Below are 18,259 nucleotides of genomic sequence, written 5' to 3'. Positions count from 1 at the left end.
CTTGGACAGATAGGGTGTGAATCAGATGGTCGGTCAGTTATTAAGTTTCATAACATATCTTCAGGATAGATTTCCTCCTCAGACTTCAGGAGCCTTGGAGGGAAACGAATCAAAGTGGGCACAAGTTTGCGGCTACAACTGGATGCCAATGAGAGGTTGTGAATATTGAACCACACGAGCGACGTACTGATCCTCTCCACGGGGGGAAATGAGGTTTAAATGTTCATGCATTGAGCTGTTTTTGCTGGAATCTAGTCTTTAAATGCCCTTCATGGTAACTAAGATCAATTTTATTTAATTTATGACATCAGATGATGTTTTTAAGGACGTGTGTGTGATGTTCTAAACCCTAAAGGCTCTATTCCCACTCTTCACCCTTGTATCAGTGCTGACTGATTGAGGTCCTGATCTCCACGGCTTCACGAACAATGCTCACACGGCTGATGCAGCCCTAGTCCGTGACTCTTGGGTCAGCAAGAAGGCATATTGCCGTATCATCACAGCACTTTTTCTGACAGGGAGCTGACCTGCTACTCACATGAGCAGATAGTCTCTGTTCTCTCTCTCTCTCCATTACTCACACCGTCTCTGTCCCGTCATCTCCTCACCTCCACCCGTCCCTCCCGCTCGCTCTCAGATAGCTGCCTGCCTGCCTGCATGCAGAGTAGGGTATAAAGCCCCACATAAGCCCCTGCTCTACTCCACACCCTGTTTGGGTTACTATTGACTTTAATACCTTGAGATCAAAGTTGTGCACAGAGTGTAAATCCCAGAGTGGAGGAATAAGCGGGAGGAATCCACGGTCGCCGCTGCTAACGCTCAGATGCCACATGGCAATAACACTTACAAGACATTCGTAAGCCAATGTCATGTTGCTTCACAGAATGACTTCAAGTGTACCGTAATATGGCACATATTTGCATATGATTAAACATGTTAAAATATAGAATTTACTCTAAATTGTACACACATATGTATAAATGCAGCGCTATATAGACTTAATGTTCCTTGGTATCAAATCCTCTGTGTGGCGTGGCCTAACTTCATTTGGACTCCCAGGTTCCATGGAGTGGGTGTCGGGTTACGCAGACTGCTTTAGTGAAAGCCATCCCCTAAATCAAGAGCTGTGGAAGCTGACTGACTGGCTAAATGAAATCCCGGGCCGGGGCCTGTGATCGCTCTGATGTGGGGATTTTTTTTTTTTTTTTTCGGCACTGGCCACTCAGCTCCATTCCGGAGCAATGACTCCAACAGGAAGTAACACATTAACAGAACAATCAGGTTCCTTGTTAGGGAGCTTTACACCGCCAGAGCCTGCCATTAACACTACTGGGGGGGATCTGGTCAGCTGATAAGGCCTGACGGAAGAAAAGCCACAGTGGACTTTGCAGGTCGCAAAGCTCTGTAGGCTCAAACTGACGCCACGGGCATTTCCTTTTATCTTTTAGAGTGAATATATGGAAAAGAATCGGTATCTCTGACTGTCGTTCAGCAGCACTTAAATGTGATATATGTCAGCACGTCTAGTATGAGAACTCCATCAGACTCCTGTTGTATGACGTGTTCTTTCATTGCCACGAACAAGGAGCACTGTAGTTTATTTCAAGTCAATCCCACACACACACCTTCCTTCTACCATAAATACTGAATGGCGAACAAAACCCACAGCTGAAAATGATTTGGGGTCAAGAGTCACAGAGCGCCGGGAAGAGAACTGAGAGGCTGTTGATTTTGACCTTTTCATCAGTTTCGTTTTCAACAACAAAAACATGAATATGAACAGCCTTATCCTTTAATGATGTAGTGAGATAAACAGAATCCACTGACTGCCTGACATGAACCGCAGGAACGACACATTGTTTTCAGATATTAACTCAGCGGCGAACACCGAACCACCTTCTCTTGTCTGTGATAACTTAGAGGAGCCACTTGCTGGGGGTCGGCTGATGGAGTGTGGTAAGTTAAAATTAGAGTTAGCTGTAATGCTGCTGCTGAGAAAATCTATTTCTTGATAACATTCATCTGGACATTTATAAGATTCCCAGAGCTCCTTAAAATTATTATCTAATGGGCTATTTGCTTTTCAAATATTTGTTGTTGGGGCAGATATTTAAAATATTCAGTTCGGTATCAGCTGTGGTGATATGCCGTGTGATGACGAGACTTTTTGTACCACACAGAAGGACTCAACACAAGATAAAAAAGAGCTTTCTCACCCCCTTCAAATTCCCTCCCCCCTCTCTCCAGCATCTCTCCAACCCTTGAAGGGGAGGAGAACACAGCCCCTACGTGTGGCAGGTGGACTTCCTGTCTTTGTAATTAGAATCAAATTAGGTTAAATTGCAGCTCTTCCCCCAGCCCACGGTCCATGGAGAGTCTCTGACCCCGCACCTCCAGGCACACAGAATCAGCCAAGCCACACACTGGGAGCCTAATGGACAACCGTGTACGCCGCGGCTGCAGCTCGCCAGCCAGATAACGCCCTGCACCTGCACATATCACACATCCCGTGCCCTCTCATCATTAAACATTGCATTATATAGCCGCTGAATGTTTACACAGTAGGGCCGCGGCTGCTGTTGTGGCCGTGCAGGTGGGGCTGGGATGTGAATAACGCTGGGGGTCCTATTGGTTTGAGACGGAGTCTTTATTTTGGGTGTGAGCGGGGCTCTAATTGAAGACTGATGGATTTACATTAATTTCCTCCTCACACCTGCCTCCTTTATCTGCTCTCAGATAGCATGGGAGCGATGGGTCCGCTGGCAGGACCGCCAGCCTTTCTATTATGAATAATGGGCAGAGCCGAGCGCATGTCTCTCTCTCTCTTCAACGTACACAACCACACAGAGCGCTATTATTCGGTGCAGCCCAGTAGAGGATGTACCTGAGAAACTGTGAAATCCAGCGTGTCTGGGCTGCCAATAAAAAAAAAAAGAACAAAAGAGGGGAAGAGGACAGGTGCAGCTCCTCTCCTGCTGTTGTCTGTGTGCATTCCACGCCGCTCCGACTGGTCAGAAACATGACTAACACCGAAATCAACAGTAGCTGAAGTAAGTTTACATATAGATTTGTGACAAAAAAACACATATCGTCCTTTTAAAGCTGTTGGAAGTTTCAAGGTTCAAATGGGGGGGATTAAACCCGTCCCTCATCTGTCTATATGGTGTTTGGGGGGGTGGTATCTGACCTAACACGGAGTCTGAAGGCTGGGGGTCCAGGGGCTAATGGTGAAAAGCCCCAAGCTGTCAGATTGTGACTGACAGAGCTAACTGCTCCACAGAGATGATGGGAAAGAGGAGGAGCTGGGGGACAAAACAAACCGCTCTGGGGAGGGAAGTCAGGCGAGAGGGGGGCGAGAAAGAGAGGCAGGAGGAGGGGCAGGGGTGGAGGCAGCCGGGAAAAAAAGAAACGATGGAAAAAGAGGAGTATAATGTCTCCTCCAATGGTCCGGGGCAGACCCCACCAGCTGGAGAATAATTGCTGAGTTGGGGAAGGGAGAGGAGAACAGGCTCACATGATTGACTTGTCATTGATCATAATCTTAATTGCATGCATCCAAATCCCCTGGGTGTGATTTGTCCACTTGGCACGTGTGTGTGTGTGTGTGTGTGTACTTGCATGTAAAGTACATATGTGTATGTGTATGGAATATGAGCATACATTGTTACAGTACATCTTGAGACAAAGAGGTGAGATGAGTAACACACGTGGCTCTTTGAAGGCCCAATCAGTCTATTTGGATGCTGCAATGTAAACTTTGGATAAAGGTTCAGTTACATAATGACGTTTCACTTTTTTGTTTCTCGATTTAGCCATACTGTAAATATGGAGCTACGTCAGGCTGCAGGTTATCTTAGGTGAACACAAAGATAGGAGACAGTGGGAAACAGCTAGCCTTGCTCTGTCCAAAGGCAACAAAATATAAAATAAAATACTAAGATATCAAAACCAGTGCCCTGGTCAAAAAGAAATAGTCCTGCACATTAAAACAAAGTGACATTTTTAAACTTTTTGTACAGATTAAACAAACAAGCTACAGCAATAGTTGTGTTTTTTGCTGTTTTCAAGATTTTTTATTCATAATAATGTTTTACTTTTCCTCCAATAACAAATGTGTTATGAAGCACGATTCACCACAACACAATCTTTTTTAAATATTATAATACGTGTACACGGCATTGCAGCCATTGTTTGCCACTGTTGTCTTTATTTGGGAGGGGTCAAATTCAGAGTAATGATTCACAGATGTTGCAAAACACAAACCTCTACTTGGACATTACTATTCTTTTCGACTGGCGGGGTAAAGAACATAAAGTCAGTGGAGCATCAAATGGAAAACGTCAGGCAAATCTTACATTCGGTTTGATGAGTAAGTGAACCCACTGATTCATCCTTCTTTCCAAATACATTATGTTTCTTATTACTGACTTGACAGAAAATTATCAATTTTTTTTTGTTTAAAATGATCTCACTCACTCATTCAGTCGCACACAAACACACACAAACACACACGAGCACAAAGAAAAGCATCAGCTTTCTCCCCCATGTGTTTCCCCGTTTTATGGAAGGATTGATGCGTCGTTAAATATCAAACCTTCAGTGAGAAACTGACCTTTCTTTAATGCTTTCTTTTAGCAACTGCACAAATTGGATTTTCATGTAGAGGCCCTGGCGAGCATTAACACAAAGGCCAACAACTGGAACAGTATTGTCAATGCCAATGGAATTACTATGTGACTAGCAGGGAAAATTACACACCACCCTGCTCTGTTGTACACACAGGCATCAAATGAGTTGCTGGAACTGGAAACTGGAATCTGAAGAGTTTGAAATATAGTCCTATACGTGCTGTATACACTATATATTGTATATAACTATTGCATTTATCTTGGATGTGGATGTGTTGGATGTGCATCTGGATGTGTAGGCATGTGTGGCGACTGATGTGTCCGTGTGTAAGTAACCTCGGGGAGCTCAGCTGTGGGACAGCAGGAGGGTCCACAAACCGCTGGTCAGCCTCGTGACCTTTGACACTGGACTGCCGCGTGTTGTGCAAAACAGGAAAAGGCAGATGCTGTGACAAGACAAGTGTGAGAGAAAAGGTGAGAGTCGAGATGAAACTGTTTTCAACTAGGGTATCTCACGGATACATTGTCACAGTTTGGCTAGTTCTTTTGAAATTTGCCTCACGCCAAATGAAAAGAAAAATCTCGCCTGACCTTTTTTCATTATTATTACCGTAAATCCTCTAATATAGGCTCGGGCCTTTATTTACTCAAGCGCATCGCCTAGGCCTTTATTTGAAGGAGGCCAGAATTAGAGACAGGCCCCTATTTCTATTTGAGCAAAATGGACTACCAGTAGAATGAATAAAAACGAGAATTTGTGTCCATTTGAACCTATAAAATACTAGGAGCTCCGCAGCTGCCATATTACGGTAAACAACGTTTGCCGCTTGCCAGTATTGCAGGCTTGGTGGGCTGCCACGAGGATGATGATTGACAGGCGCTCTCCTTCATACAATCACGCGCACACTTCATGGCGGCAGATGATTGGACGATCGCTTTCACAGCTGTCCTGTCTGCTCCCGGATTTCAAACCGACCAACATGGTGGCTCGTTTGGAAACTTTCTCTTATTTTATGACAATAGTTCACCAAAATGTGTTTCTGAAAACATTTTATGCGAGAGATAAGCTATACAGTTGCTGAATCTGTCTTTATTTTAGATCGAAAAAGGTCAGTTTAAAAGATTTTAAACGTTTTAAACCGTCTCTGCATGCATTGCAGGACTTCTTACATGCCATAAATCCTCTAATATAGCTGCAGCGAAAATCTCCGTGACGCAAAGTCATTGCAAGCTGACAATGAATGGGAAGTGTGGAAATAACGCTGCCTGTGGACACTTGCCCCAGCCTTCATTAGAGACCGGCCGTTATTTGCCAATGTTAGAGACCGGCTGCTACAGGCCAGTATTAGAGGATTTACGGTAATCATTTTCTAGTGTAGAAAACAGTTTCCAGTGTTTCCAGCGAATGATGTTGCTTCTGAATGTGTCTTTTTTTTAATACTGTAACCATCGCAAACCCATTTTTTTTTCATCTCCACTGTATTGGGGTCGATGCAGACTTAAAAATATCTCAAAATGTTTGTTTTTTTCAATTTGGCTGAACTGACCTCTTTAACAGACGCAGGTAGTGAGCTTAATAGAGGGTACACCTCTGTGCAGAAATGCATCTATGCAAGCTATGGGGGGGGGTTAGCGAGAAGGGGAGAGAGAGGGAGAGAGAGAGGGGCACTATATGCGTCAGCTGCCCGAGAGAAGCAGGAAACAGGACAAGGTTAATGTTCTATGACAGACAGAAGCCAGCAACTCTCTTTAATGTTGCTCCCATTAGGGCGCTCCCGGTGCTTGCATCCCACTCTAGCATCCTTTAAAAGACGCCTCTGCCAACAACTGGTGGGAGAGCAGCGGCGTGCCAGCTGCCAAACATGACATTTGCTGGCTAGGCCACTGAACCCCAGCGGGTGACATCTGCAGAGCAGCCTTTCATCCCCTCGTTGGGTACCTGTGTGGCCCCCGGCCCCTGAGAGCCGGGATGAATGCACTCACTCTTCCTCCCAGCTGGGTTCCTCATAGCCACAGGGCCACAGCACTGACACACATGCATACGGACAGATATACAGTACACACACACACACACAAACGTGTGGGTACATGTGTCGATGCACCCACACTAATATATTACTCACACAAAAGTACACTACCTCCACCGCACCTCCACACAACAAACAGCTTTCGGCGTCAACATCTGCAGCTCTGGGGGCTGCTTTTGTTCCCCCCCTGTGTCGTTTCATCATCAGGGGCTGGCAGTCAAGTCGCGCTGCCATTGTTGTTATTTCAACCACGGGCCCCCGCTGCAACTGGCGACTATAGCAACGCGATCACACCCCACACCAGGTTTTGATCAAATATGCAAGCTGGGGCCGGAGTGGGCGAACACGGAAAGCCAACCAGGTGAGGAAGAGATACAGATCTAGAGAGAGAGAGATCAGGCACGTACGCTTTGGGGGAATGGCAGAGGAGGGGGTAATGCGGGGAGAACAACAGCAACAATAGCAGTAACATACCATTTAAAGCAGTTGACGACAGGACTCAGACATCTGTCTTCAATTGTTTTTATCTTGTGATTCATCTAAATGACGTATAAATCTGCTGATTTGCAACTCGTTGATGTTTGAGTTTGTGTATAAAGAGCTGGAAGTGAAATCAAAAATGTTTTTGCGAGGAGCATTTTCAAGCTGTGGGTTATTAAAATAAAACGCTTGCATTGTTTTTCACATCACAATCATGCCTCCCATATTAAAACAGTAAGCCCCCCCTCCACTCCTCTCCCCATTCCTGAATGGTGCGATCATATAGCCGATAGTCGGGGTTCATATGTCCCATTAGCGTCAACTTGTTCATCAACAGTGGCGATGTGTTCCTGTTTCTCCTCTCTATCTCTTTAATCAGGCTTGATCTTTGACCACTTGTTGTTATGAGTGGTTCTGTGTAGGGGTTCTGCTCCCGGCTGACATCCCATTAGCCCCACATTAGGAAATTCTAATCACTGTGCCACCGGGACGCTGGGACTCACAGCTCCTATTTCACTTAACCTCCAGCAGGAGAGATCAGACGCTGCGTCTCAATGTTTGTCCCTAATTACCTCCCTACAGTGAGCTGCCACACACAATTTAATCCAATTTCCATCCCCTCTCATCTTTAACATCTCGCAAAGCAGTCACACATGCATGCTATGGTTTATATCCACGATTCAGACGCTTCCTACCGGTGCCGTAATCACATGCGTAAATCAACACTTCTGCTGACACTCGGCGCGTTTGGCTTTGTTTTCAGGATGGTCACATGGTCTCTTCACCTGAAGTCTCCAGAAGACACCACCTCTGTTCTCTTTGTATGCTTTTAAAAGGAAGTATGGGCAATCACAAAGCAAGGGCAACATTTTGGATGATTTGTTTTTGATTAATTCAGTGGATACAAATTGGTTTTACCAACAATTAATAACTCATTCCCTGTGATTTCCCCTCAAATTACATTTTTTTTTTTTTTTTCAAATTACTAATGCCTCAAATGAAGGTTATTAAAACAATATATCTATTTAATCAAATTATTCATTAACGGCATACAAGTACTAGATTCGACCCCTAAACGACTTACTTATCTCCCTCAACTTAACGGGGTCATGGAATGACAACCACTCCAGGATGTACCCCGCCTACCGCTGTGCTTGTGATGGACACAAATCAAAAATAATGTATACACATTTCAAAATCTCATTGTCACATTTGTCACTAATGCACAGTAAAAAAGTGCATTTTTACAGCCCCAAATGACAAATTTGCCTCAGGCTTTACAATCTGTACAACATACGACACCCTCTATCCTCGGATCCTCGCTTCAGATAAAGAAATGCGTTCTAAAAATACTTTAAATGGGGAAAAAAAGGAAGAAACCTCAGGAAGGGCAACTGAGGGAGCCCCCGTCATGTTTATAGAATATGCTGCCATGATAAGGTTATGATTATCTTTGGTCAGAGTGTAATTAATCACAGCTACCGGACTGTTACCAAATGAAACTACTGTTTTTACACATTTTCAATTATTTGCATCCCTGCAAGCCTTCTTATGAGCAGGCATAGTTGTGTGCATATGTTTCTATATTTGCATGTTTACATCTTGGTGTGTGTGTGTGTGTGTGTGTGTCGTTTGAAACCTGTGATTGTGTCCCTACTAGTTATCCCGTGCAACCCAGTCTTGGTCCTCATTATCATTTCTCCCTGGGCCTGTTCTGGTGTTCAGAGCCCCACCAGAGGGGCCTTTGGCTCGGTGGGAGAGGTGTCGAAGGCGGCCTGGCCCCGCTGTGCTCCTTCCTTCCCCCTCCGCAGGGTGCCAGGCACAGCGTGTACCAGCGGCAAGCCAAGCCTGACGACGAGGCTGCCTGCACAGCCAACGCCGTGTTTGAACAGGGCAGGGGGTCGCCACATCACGCCGAACACACACACGCCGGAAGGCCTACATCGCACACACAAACACGCGCCTCTATAAGGCCGACTCCATGGTGAGCTCGACACATGTTTGGGAGACGCCGCGGAGGTGAGAGGGAAATGTGTGGAGTCTAATTCAACGGATAACAAACAGAGACTATAAAAAGAAAAATCAATGCTACATCACAGTGATGCTGATTGCGTTTGTGTTGTATTTTTGATTTAGGGTAGATTCAGAAACAAATAGAACATACACGCATTCATTTAATTTGTTATTTATACAGGGAAGGATTCCATCCTTCAGAGTTTAAAATAAAGTGACTGCAGTTGAGTGTTTTACTATCCAACTCTGTCATCCTCGATGCAGTACTTCAGTCTCCTCCTCCCCCTGACTTCATCATTTCAACACATTGCGTGTTGCACATTAAGTTTTGATTCGGTCATATGTTCCGCTCTCAGGTGTGCTCTCCGAACCATCAAATATTAAACGTGTGAATTCAAGGAGATGTCACATTCTGTGTTTCATTCATTATGTACACCTACACTACATTGTTGACTCTTTGAATTCTAATAAGGTATGGATGGGAAGAAGTAGTGCAATCTCCGTGTTGGCTTTACAACTCGCTCCCGGCAATCTGTTGAGTTTGGAAAGTCTCAACTTTTTCCGCGGCTTTTTTTCGGTCGCTTTCTGGGCAAACGTGGAAATCTGGCGGATGTTAGAATGTTAAAAAAGTGCATTGGGGTGGGCAATCCTAAAAATGTAACTGTGCGAATGTTGGCTTGAAATGTGTTAGCACGTTGTGTGAATGTGTTTACGTGACCTCCTCGTTTAATTTTTTTATTTTTGCTATCTCCGAGTGTCACATCTCTTCTCATAGCCACCCGTGGGAGTCAATCCCACTCAGTCCCAAAGGGCCACTGGAATCAGATATCCAACGCTAATGCAAGCACATAAATATATATAAAGACACACAAGCACTGTGAGCACACATACAAATCACTGTATGAGATTGAAACAACAGAGAGAGAACACTGTGTCTGTCTCCAGTCCGAAAAACATCAGCGGTCTCCTTCCACCCTTAAACTCCCCCTCGCTCCCACGGGCAGTCAGGGGAGACGGGGAGTTCAGTAGGGGAAGAGATTGGGTTACCATGACCATAAATAAATCCCCGCGTCTCCTTCTCCTATGTGTGCAGGAGGTGGCCAGCAGGGCAACGAGGCTCTTAGCACCGGTGTCTTCGAGAATGCCGGCATGTTCCCCCGGAGGAGATAGAGGAGATAGGCCTGGCGCCTCCAGAGGAGTCCCTCTTCTCCCCCGCTGTCTCTCTCTCTCTCACCCTCTCTCGGCTTATCTCCGGGAAACCACAATAGGGTTTTGTACAGCGGAGCAAGGCGAGGAGGCTTCAGATGGCAGCCGACTATGATATGCAGGAGGACGGAGGGCCAGAGAATCACTCCCTCTGTTCCACACAATGACACGGTACGATGCAACACACCACACATCTCCTAATAATGAAGCGCGGCTCATGTTCACCCGGCATATATTACACACACACTGCTTCCGCTGTTTGCACGGCCGAGATACGGCGTTTGTCGGGGCCCATGTCAAATGTTTGAATGAGAGCATGAGTGACTCTACTTTTAGTTTCAACTTGAGCGTTTTCACTTTCGGTTACTAGTGTCGGGAGGTTTTACACTGGACTTTCCAAATGTTTTTCCCCCACCGTGCGTGGTTCAGGCTGTGCACATCACTCTCCCACGCTGCTATTTCACATAAATGGCTGTTGTTGCTGTAAAAGATGGTACAAAAGGGATCAGCCACAAGAGGGCCGGACCAGGTACCAGCTAAGCAAGAGGGTATTAGTAAAGATCAGTCCACTAATCACCGCCCTAACTAATGGCCTGTCCGCTCCTGCTTGGAGGACCACAGGAGATCAAAGTGGCGATGACGGCAATGCAGCATAATGAATTTACCTCGATACCTGTCACGTTAATACGAGGAGCGAGGGCGGACTTCTGCAAAGAGCCATGTGTCCGTTTAGCCTGCGCGGCGCTGCTGGTTTCTATGGGACGATAAAAAAGTCAACGTGACTTCTACGTTTCAGGTTTTTGTGTCGCGGGGGTCAAACGTTAACAATCTACAGAATACCACCGGCCAATCACACTGAACTCACCATAAATTTCATCCGCTGGAAAGCCTCGCCACCTTGATGATTGCAGAGGCCAAAGGCTGTGCCCTTTCGTGTCTTTTTCTGAAGGCGGGTAAATTGGAGAGCCAGCAGCTGTAATGGGAAAAAGCCTCGGAGACACTTGGGACCCCCTGACGAAGAGAATAGCAATTATTTGGGAAAATCAATTTTCAACCCAATCTTCCTCTCTTATCGACCAAGGGGCTCTTTGGAGGCAGAGACGGTGACAGGAGAATTTATCTCCTGGATTCTAATAGTGAATCTCTATTTGCTTTTTGCATGGAGAGAGAGAGGCCCTTTGTTTTCGTCAACATTTTGACTAGGCACGAACACCGGGGCTGCGTTCAGGCGAGGTCACTTTATCAAAATTGATTTTTTTTTTATTTCTTCTTTGCAGAAGCCCATTAATTTTCATTGATTTCATGCTTGTACGGACTCAGCTTGCCATTAAACATTCTATTTGTCGGAGGGAGTTAGCATGAAAGCGGACACTTGTATTGCGACCTCTTACTACTGAAATAGACGATGAACTGTTCTTTGAATTCAATGAAATCGCTGCCACTCTGTGTTTATTCTGCACGTGTGCACAGAAACCACACGCACCCAGTGTCATACCTCTTCATGATTATTCCCACAGTCTTATCAGTGTTTATTTTCCTACTGTGAAAAGCCTATTGCTCCGGCATTCTTTGCATGTCATTCTCCGACCAAGATTTATCGTTGTGTTTATCCCATTAATACGTCAAGCCATTATGTAAACTGGCTACAGCGACGGTTCTGACTGGCTCTCCATCACTTCGTTGCAGACATCTTTTACTCTTTGTCTCTGCCCATCCATCTTCCCTGTGGTTCTTGACCCACTGCAGTGTTTCTGCTCTACTTTGTATTATTTGTGTTAGTGTGCACATTGAACGGTGTACGATTAAGGTGCGCACGCATTCGTGTCTGCGTGCACGTGTGTTTTTTGACGTTGCATGGGCGTAAATCAAAAGTGGCAGTGCTCTGATATGGGCTAATAAAACTCCCTGATCTGGAGGCGGTAAAGACTCACGATGCAGCCCACTGGTAGTCATACATACACATAGATATACACACATATACAGTATATATATACATTCACATACTAACAACCAGCATGGGCGAAGAAGAAGACAAAACCACAAACATGTATACAAGCTGTCCTCCCCTCCATGTCTCAATATCCTGACGCAGCAATGAAAAGCTGGATTGGAGGATTTACAGTGTTGACGCCGAGAAGTTGCATTTGCTTTTGGTTACCAGGGACCTCTGCGGGGTCCCCTACCCCCTATACCTTCACTGTGTCTCCCCTTCTGCATCCCCTCCTCCCCGCTTCCATCCCTCGGTGGAGGATAAAAGTGTCCGGCAGCGTGTGTGTGTGTGTATGTGTGTGTGTATGTGTGTGTGTGTGTGTTAGTTGAGGGGGGTATTTGGTGAGAGTACTGACTGTTGAAACAGATGCCGGTATGTGTGTGCCACCTATGTCAACATGGCCGGTCTCCGGACCCGATGCTGCTCGTAGATAGGATCCTGCCCACAGAGCCATGTAGTCTAGACTCCAGATGTGTTCACACACACACACACACACACACACACACACACACACACACACACACACACACACACACACACACACACACACAAGGACCAATGCCAGTCCAAACCAATAATTCTACCGGATGACAGACGTTTACTTGCCACAGTTAGGTATGGATAATAATCCTTTTCTCCTCAATCTGAACAGAGATACGACTGAAAATTGCACTTTTTCTTGTTTATGCCCCGCAGAGGACATCTTTACTGTAAAGTAAGTGGGAGTGGAGTGCAGAAACACCCTATCACGATGACATTTGGATTTAGTTAGGTGATGGAAAACCATCGGCCACCATGCTCACTTTTGAACAAACACACTGAATCAATTTCAAGCATGAATTTTACATAAAAAAAAAAAAACATGCACACACAGCACGATGCCAGGTGATGCTTCTGCTGTACGAAAACTTTACGTGATTGTTTGAAACTTTTGCCTAACATTTGAGTAAAAAATCAAATATGTTGTTTCATCGTATTGCACATTTAAATTACCCACCGCTCCTCTCAAAACTGCACTGAAATAAACAGAACATATGCTGGCTACATATGTTCAACACCGCTTTATTTAGACCGTTCTATAGCGACACAACAACAAGAGAGTTTTTTTTTTTTGTGAAAAAGACACATGGGTAAATTGCAACTGTTATACAAAACAAGACTCGGGAAGAGGAAAAGTAAAGAGTGAAAGTGTTCAGAGCACAGATGCACCCGCTCTCTCTTGCTATCTCCTGTGCTTGTGGGTATACTGCCGATCCAGCTATTCTTGTTGGTTTGTTAATTGTTTGTCACCCACCAGGTGCCATCTGTCTGTAGTCCCACAGTCCCCGAGCCATGTGGGCCGGCCTGCCTGGCGCCTGCCAACGTCACTGACCTGCAGCAACCGTCCACACCTCCGTCACACACCTCCTGATCCGTCTGGGATAAATAGCTTCTCCCTCAACTTCTGTGCCGCCATCACGGCTTCCCAATCTGTCCTGTGTTGGAGGGGGGGGGGGGGGGATGACAGGAAGAGGCAGGAAGGGAGGGAGGAAGACAAATGAGAAGAAGGAGTAGGATGGATGGATAGAGCGAGAGGGAACAGCAGATAGAGATGGATGTCTGAAGAGATAAAAAAAGACGAGATATACAGTTACAGACTTGCTCGTTCTGTCTGATCGGTCTGATGTCTGAGAGGCTCAAACGCTGTGCAGCCTGCAACTATGTCAACAATACAGTTCTGCATACAGCAGATGTGAAAACAACACCTTAAATAACCGATCTAAAACTGACCTAAAAAATCAAAAACAGCCAAAACAACGTGACATCGCCGGAAGTTGCGGTATTCTGGATTTGGCCCAGCATCCACAGCACCCACCTCTTTAAGAGGCACTCCAACAGGCAAGGGAGGTCACCTTCACCTGGGCCTGATGTTGGGGCAGCTGTGTGTTGAAAAATGAGATCAGCTGCTTGCTCACCGGGACGCATGCCGCAGTCTGCAAATACCCAGGGCCTAGCGCGCTAGCGAGCATACGGTGGCCCCAGTACAATAAAGACGGAGCGAAAACAGCCCCCTCTCTCCCAGCCTGTCTGCCTGCCTGCCATCCTGGGGCATGTTGGGTCACCTTGACGACTGGGCCCAGCGAGGGGAGCCGCACCCCACTTTGGGGCAAAGAAGGAGGTAGTATGGGTAATGAGGCGTTGCCAAGCAAGTGGAACAGCTTTTGAATAACCCTATTCGCACACACACACACACACACACACACACACACACACACACACACACACACACACACACACACGGTATTCTACAGTACTAGTGTTTACAGAAGGGACGACAGCTTGTTGGAGAAACCTCGCAGGAGCTCTTAGTCCAGGAAGGACGAGATTGGTAGGCATCATGGTGGAGGTCAGCAAGTCATGTGGTAAAGTGTTCGTGCACAGATAGCTTCAAAAAAGAAAATGAAAAAAAAAATGATGTGATATGTAGTTAGCATTTGAAGCAAAAAAGGTGCAATAGCTCGTTTGCAATCAGCAACATGAATGGGAATGGCTTCTAATACATTTTGTGTGATCCTCAAATGATTTTTTATTCTTCTTTTTAAATACTTCTAAGAGTTAAAGAAACGGCTAATTCTTCCCAAAAAACAAAACACATCTAGCTGAGAAAAAAGAATGAATCAGCCACCCGTGTAATGTTCATTTGGAGAGGAGACGGAAGGGAGAAAAAAAAGGAGATTTTCCAGTCCAAGTACGCCTGGTTATAATGATTGTCTGAGATGAGGTTTAATCATTCTGCATCTTGGTCTCATAAAGAGAGGGAAGGTACAGTATTCCCTCATGTTGACTTAATGTTAAACATTCGCCAATAGCCGACCAAACTGCGAGGCATCCCATGGAAGCCACTGGAATCCTGGGACTGGCTGTACCGCATCCAGTGGGAATTTCAGACACAGACACACAATCGCAAGTAACATACACTTGTAATTACAAACACACGCGTACCGATCATTAGCAGCAGATGCCGTAAGTACGCTGTCACGGTTGAAAGGCTTCAGTTTGAGAGGTAGGACATGGCTGTTGTCAGTTGCAGGAGAGAGAGAGACGGAGAGAGTTACACTTTAACTGGTTCATGAGAAGAAAAGCAACTAGAAAAATATCCCACTTAAGTTAAAAAAAAAAATGAAAAACTGAAGGTCGCTGACCACATAGAAACGCACAAAGCTCAAGTTTGTTTTTCATTAGCTTGGCTTGTTTGAAAGGAATAAACCTCCACACAAGAGTTCTGCCTGGAATCCGTGTCTTATGGTAACATAATCCAAAGCGGCTGCAGTACATAGGCTTCTTTCCAGTATGTGTGAACGCCGCATACGGGTCATCAAATGTGTTTTTATTTATCCAAAAGTGTTCTTCAGTGTATCACGGCGCTGAAGTGGTGAACGCTTTAAACCAGAGACCACTTGTGAACTTTGGTGTCTTATCTCCTGGAGGAACCCGAAAAGGTTTATTATTCAGCTATTCCTTCGGTTTGCAATTGGAAACCGCCCTTTACAAACAGAAATTGCTCAAACTCTGGGAAACCACACTGAAATTCCGCAAAAGCATGACCATATCGGTATTAGCTATAAAGGCATATTGTGGGGGGAAAAAAAGTTGGATTTTTTTAATATTCTGTAGATGATGTATGATTCGGGATGTTTGCATTTTTTTTTTCTTTACGCCTGTGCTCTCTGAATACTAATACCTCATCTCAGCTTTGCTACAGATGCTGGCAGGTCTAGCCTAAAATAATCATCAGAGCCAGATCCCACTGGCCAGCTTTCCAGTAACACTCCTACATGGAGATGGAACCAGAGCCGGGGCTGAGGCTGAGACTGGGGCTGGCGCTGGGTTGCCAGCGGACGGACGCCAACAGGCCCCAGAAATTAATACCAGCACTGGGGCCTCACCGAGGTCCAACATCCAGCTCCAGCTGGAGCGGAGGAGACGAAATGGATGACTGGCAATGATGTCACGAGACATTCAGTGGCTCGGGAGGGGGGGGGAGTCCTGAGCCACCGCTAGCGATGCCTCACCTGGAACCAACAGCGGGGAATCAGTGGTTCCCGCTGGTGAGGAAAACCCCGGACGTGGAAGCATAACTTTGCCTCACTGAGAATTTGACTGGCAACTACAGAGATTGGAATTTTTCTGCACAGTGAAACATGTTTGGAAAGGAACATGAAAGATAATCAGTCCATGTAATTATCAATCAGCCGCTTTTTTTTTTTTCTCTCTCTCTTAAGAAGATTTCGAGCTGAGGACATTTTTATTTAAAGCCTTGTTGCCTCGCTGTGCGGCAGAACAACAATGCATCCTCGAGCCGTCCTAATGAAAGGGACCGCAGCTTCCAAACCAAACCAAAGCTTCCTGACAGTTGTGCTGAAGCTGCCAAGCATTTGATTCAGTTTGACGCAACATATTAATCCCCCCCCCCCCCCAATGGGAAATTACAATATCATGAGTTGTTGGACAGAACTCGATGAGAAAAAGACTTGATACGATACAGATGACTGTTATTTATATTAGGTTTGGTGCGTTTTGTCATCCAGTCTGAGGACAGGACTGTTGTGCTCGCACTGCAAAAACAATAAAATCACATCACACTCACTTTTCGATCATTGCACATTTGCAAAGAGTTAAGCGTCAGCGTCGCCTGTGTGTTTCGTACCGAGCTCCGGGGACAGCCCGAGCCGAATCTTGATTCTGTGAGTCTAATCACAGCAATGAGGGTTACATCAGGAAATCATTAACAACGCTTTGGCTCATGGGGAGTTTAAAGTATCTCAGCACAGTTATGACAACAGAAGACTGCTCTCACACACACACACACACACACACACACACACACACACACACACACACACACTAGCGTAACCCATATATGATCTGACTGTTCAGATCTGATGTGTTCTTATGATACTAAGACTTACTACTTAGAAAACAGAATTATTTAATTTCTTTGCCTTCTAATTCATTTTTGTAACTCCACAATCGAATGGCAATGAATCACTTCGAAAATATTTTCAGTGATAAAAAAACTTCAAGTGGAAAGAAACAATTAATTAGTTCCGTATTTGTTGTAATACTAACAAGCCAAGACAAATGCCTGTCAAATAAACCAAGGCCAACATGCTTCTTGTTCCCATAAATATGTTATCCTCAGTTATGCCAAACCTGGACGCCGTCCAAGCCGAGCCATGAGACAACATATTTTGTGTGGGCTATCTAATAATGTTTGCCCCCACTGCATCTTTCTGTTCTTTCTCTGAAGAGAAGAAAAAAAAACTTTTTAGAGTAGGAGGAATCCATGTATATTAAAAAGAAACATTCATTTTGTCACAGAAGAATTGAATCGTGGTGTTAAGTAGAACTGCAGCAGAGAAAGACCTTAAGCTAGCCTAGTTTACTGAAGGATAAAGAATGAATTTTGTTCACTCACACTTTTAATGGAAACAGACGCCGAACACTCAGCTGGGGAACAAACACACAAAACAGCAGAGCTTCTGTTTTCTTTTTCCCGTTCCACTTTGCTTTTTCGGAACTGCCTAACACTCCCCGATGGCGTATCGTCCTAAAACTGACCAGGCTTGAAATATGACAAGTTTAATACGTCCTACATCACCGTTGAGCACGATTGAGTTACTGGAGCAACAACTGGCCTGTCCCGGCCTGCAGCAGGGCCTGCTGAGCCGCGGTGTGAACATAACCCCTCGTCAAAGGGGTTCAAACCCAGAAGGAGACAGCGGTCTGACGGAGGAGGGAACTAAAAAGGAAAGGAGGTTTCTCGGGTTTTGCGCCGCGCAGGTATTCGGGGCAGCGACTCTGATGACAGGTAAGGAGAAGAGGCTGGTGGCTGGTGGCTGCTACTGCGGTGTGGGTGGGTGGGCCACCAGGGG

The 18,259-nt window shown here is 45.5% G+C and overlaps 2 long non-coding RNA genes across 2 annotated transcripts in view; one reads left to right on the top strand and one right to left on the bottom strand.

Moving 5' to 3' along the window:
* Positions 1–18,259, bottom strand: part of LOC311016373 — a 125,842-nt gene that overhangs the window by 34,720 nt on the left and 72,863 nt on the right. The window lies entirely within an intron of this gene.
* LOC311016374 lies at positions 1,866–16,959 on the top strand. The gene is made up of 3 exons (XR_014597479.1): positions 1,866–1,956; positions 10,242–10,525; positions 16,076–16,959. It is a non-coding gene; the product is annotated as an uncharacterized lncRNA (long non-coding RNA).

The sequence above is a fragment of the Eutrigla gurnardus genome, assembly GCF_963514095.1.
Source record: "Eutrigla gurnardus genome assembly, chromosome: 7".
Taxonomy (NCBI): domain Eukaryota; kingdom Metazoa; phylum Chordata; class Actinopteri; order Perciformes; family Triglidae; genus Eutrigla; species Eutrigla gurnardus.
This window is presented reverse-complemented; position numbering and strand designations above follow the sequence as displayed.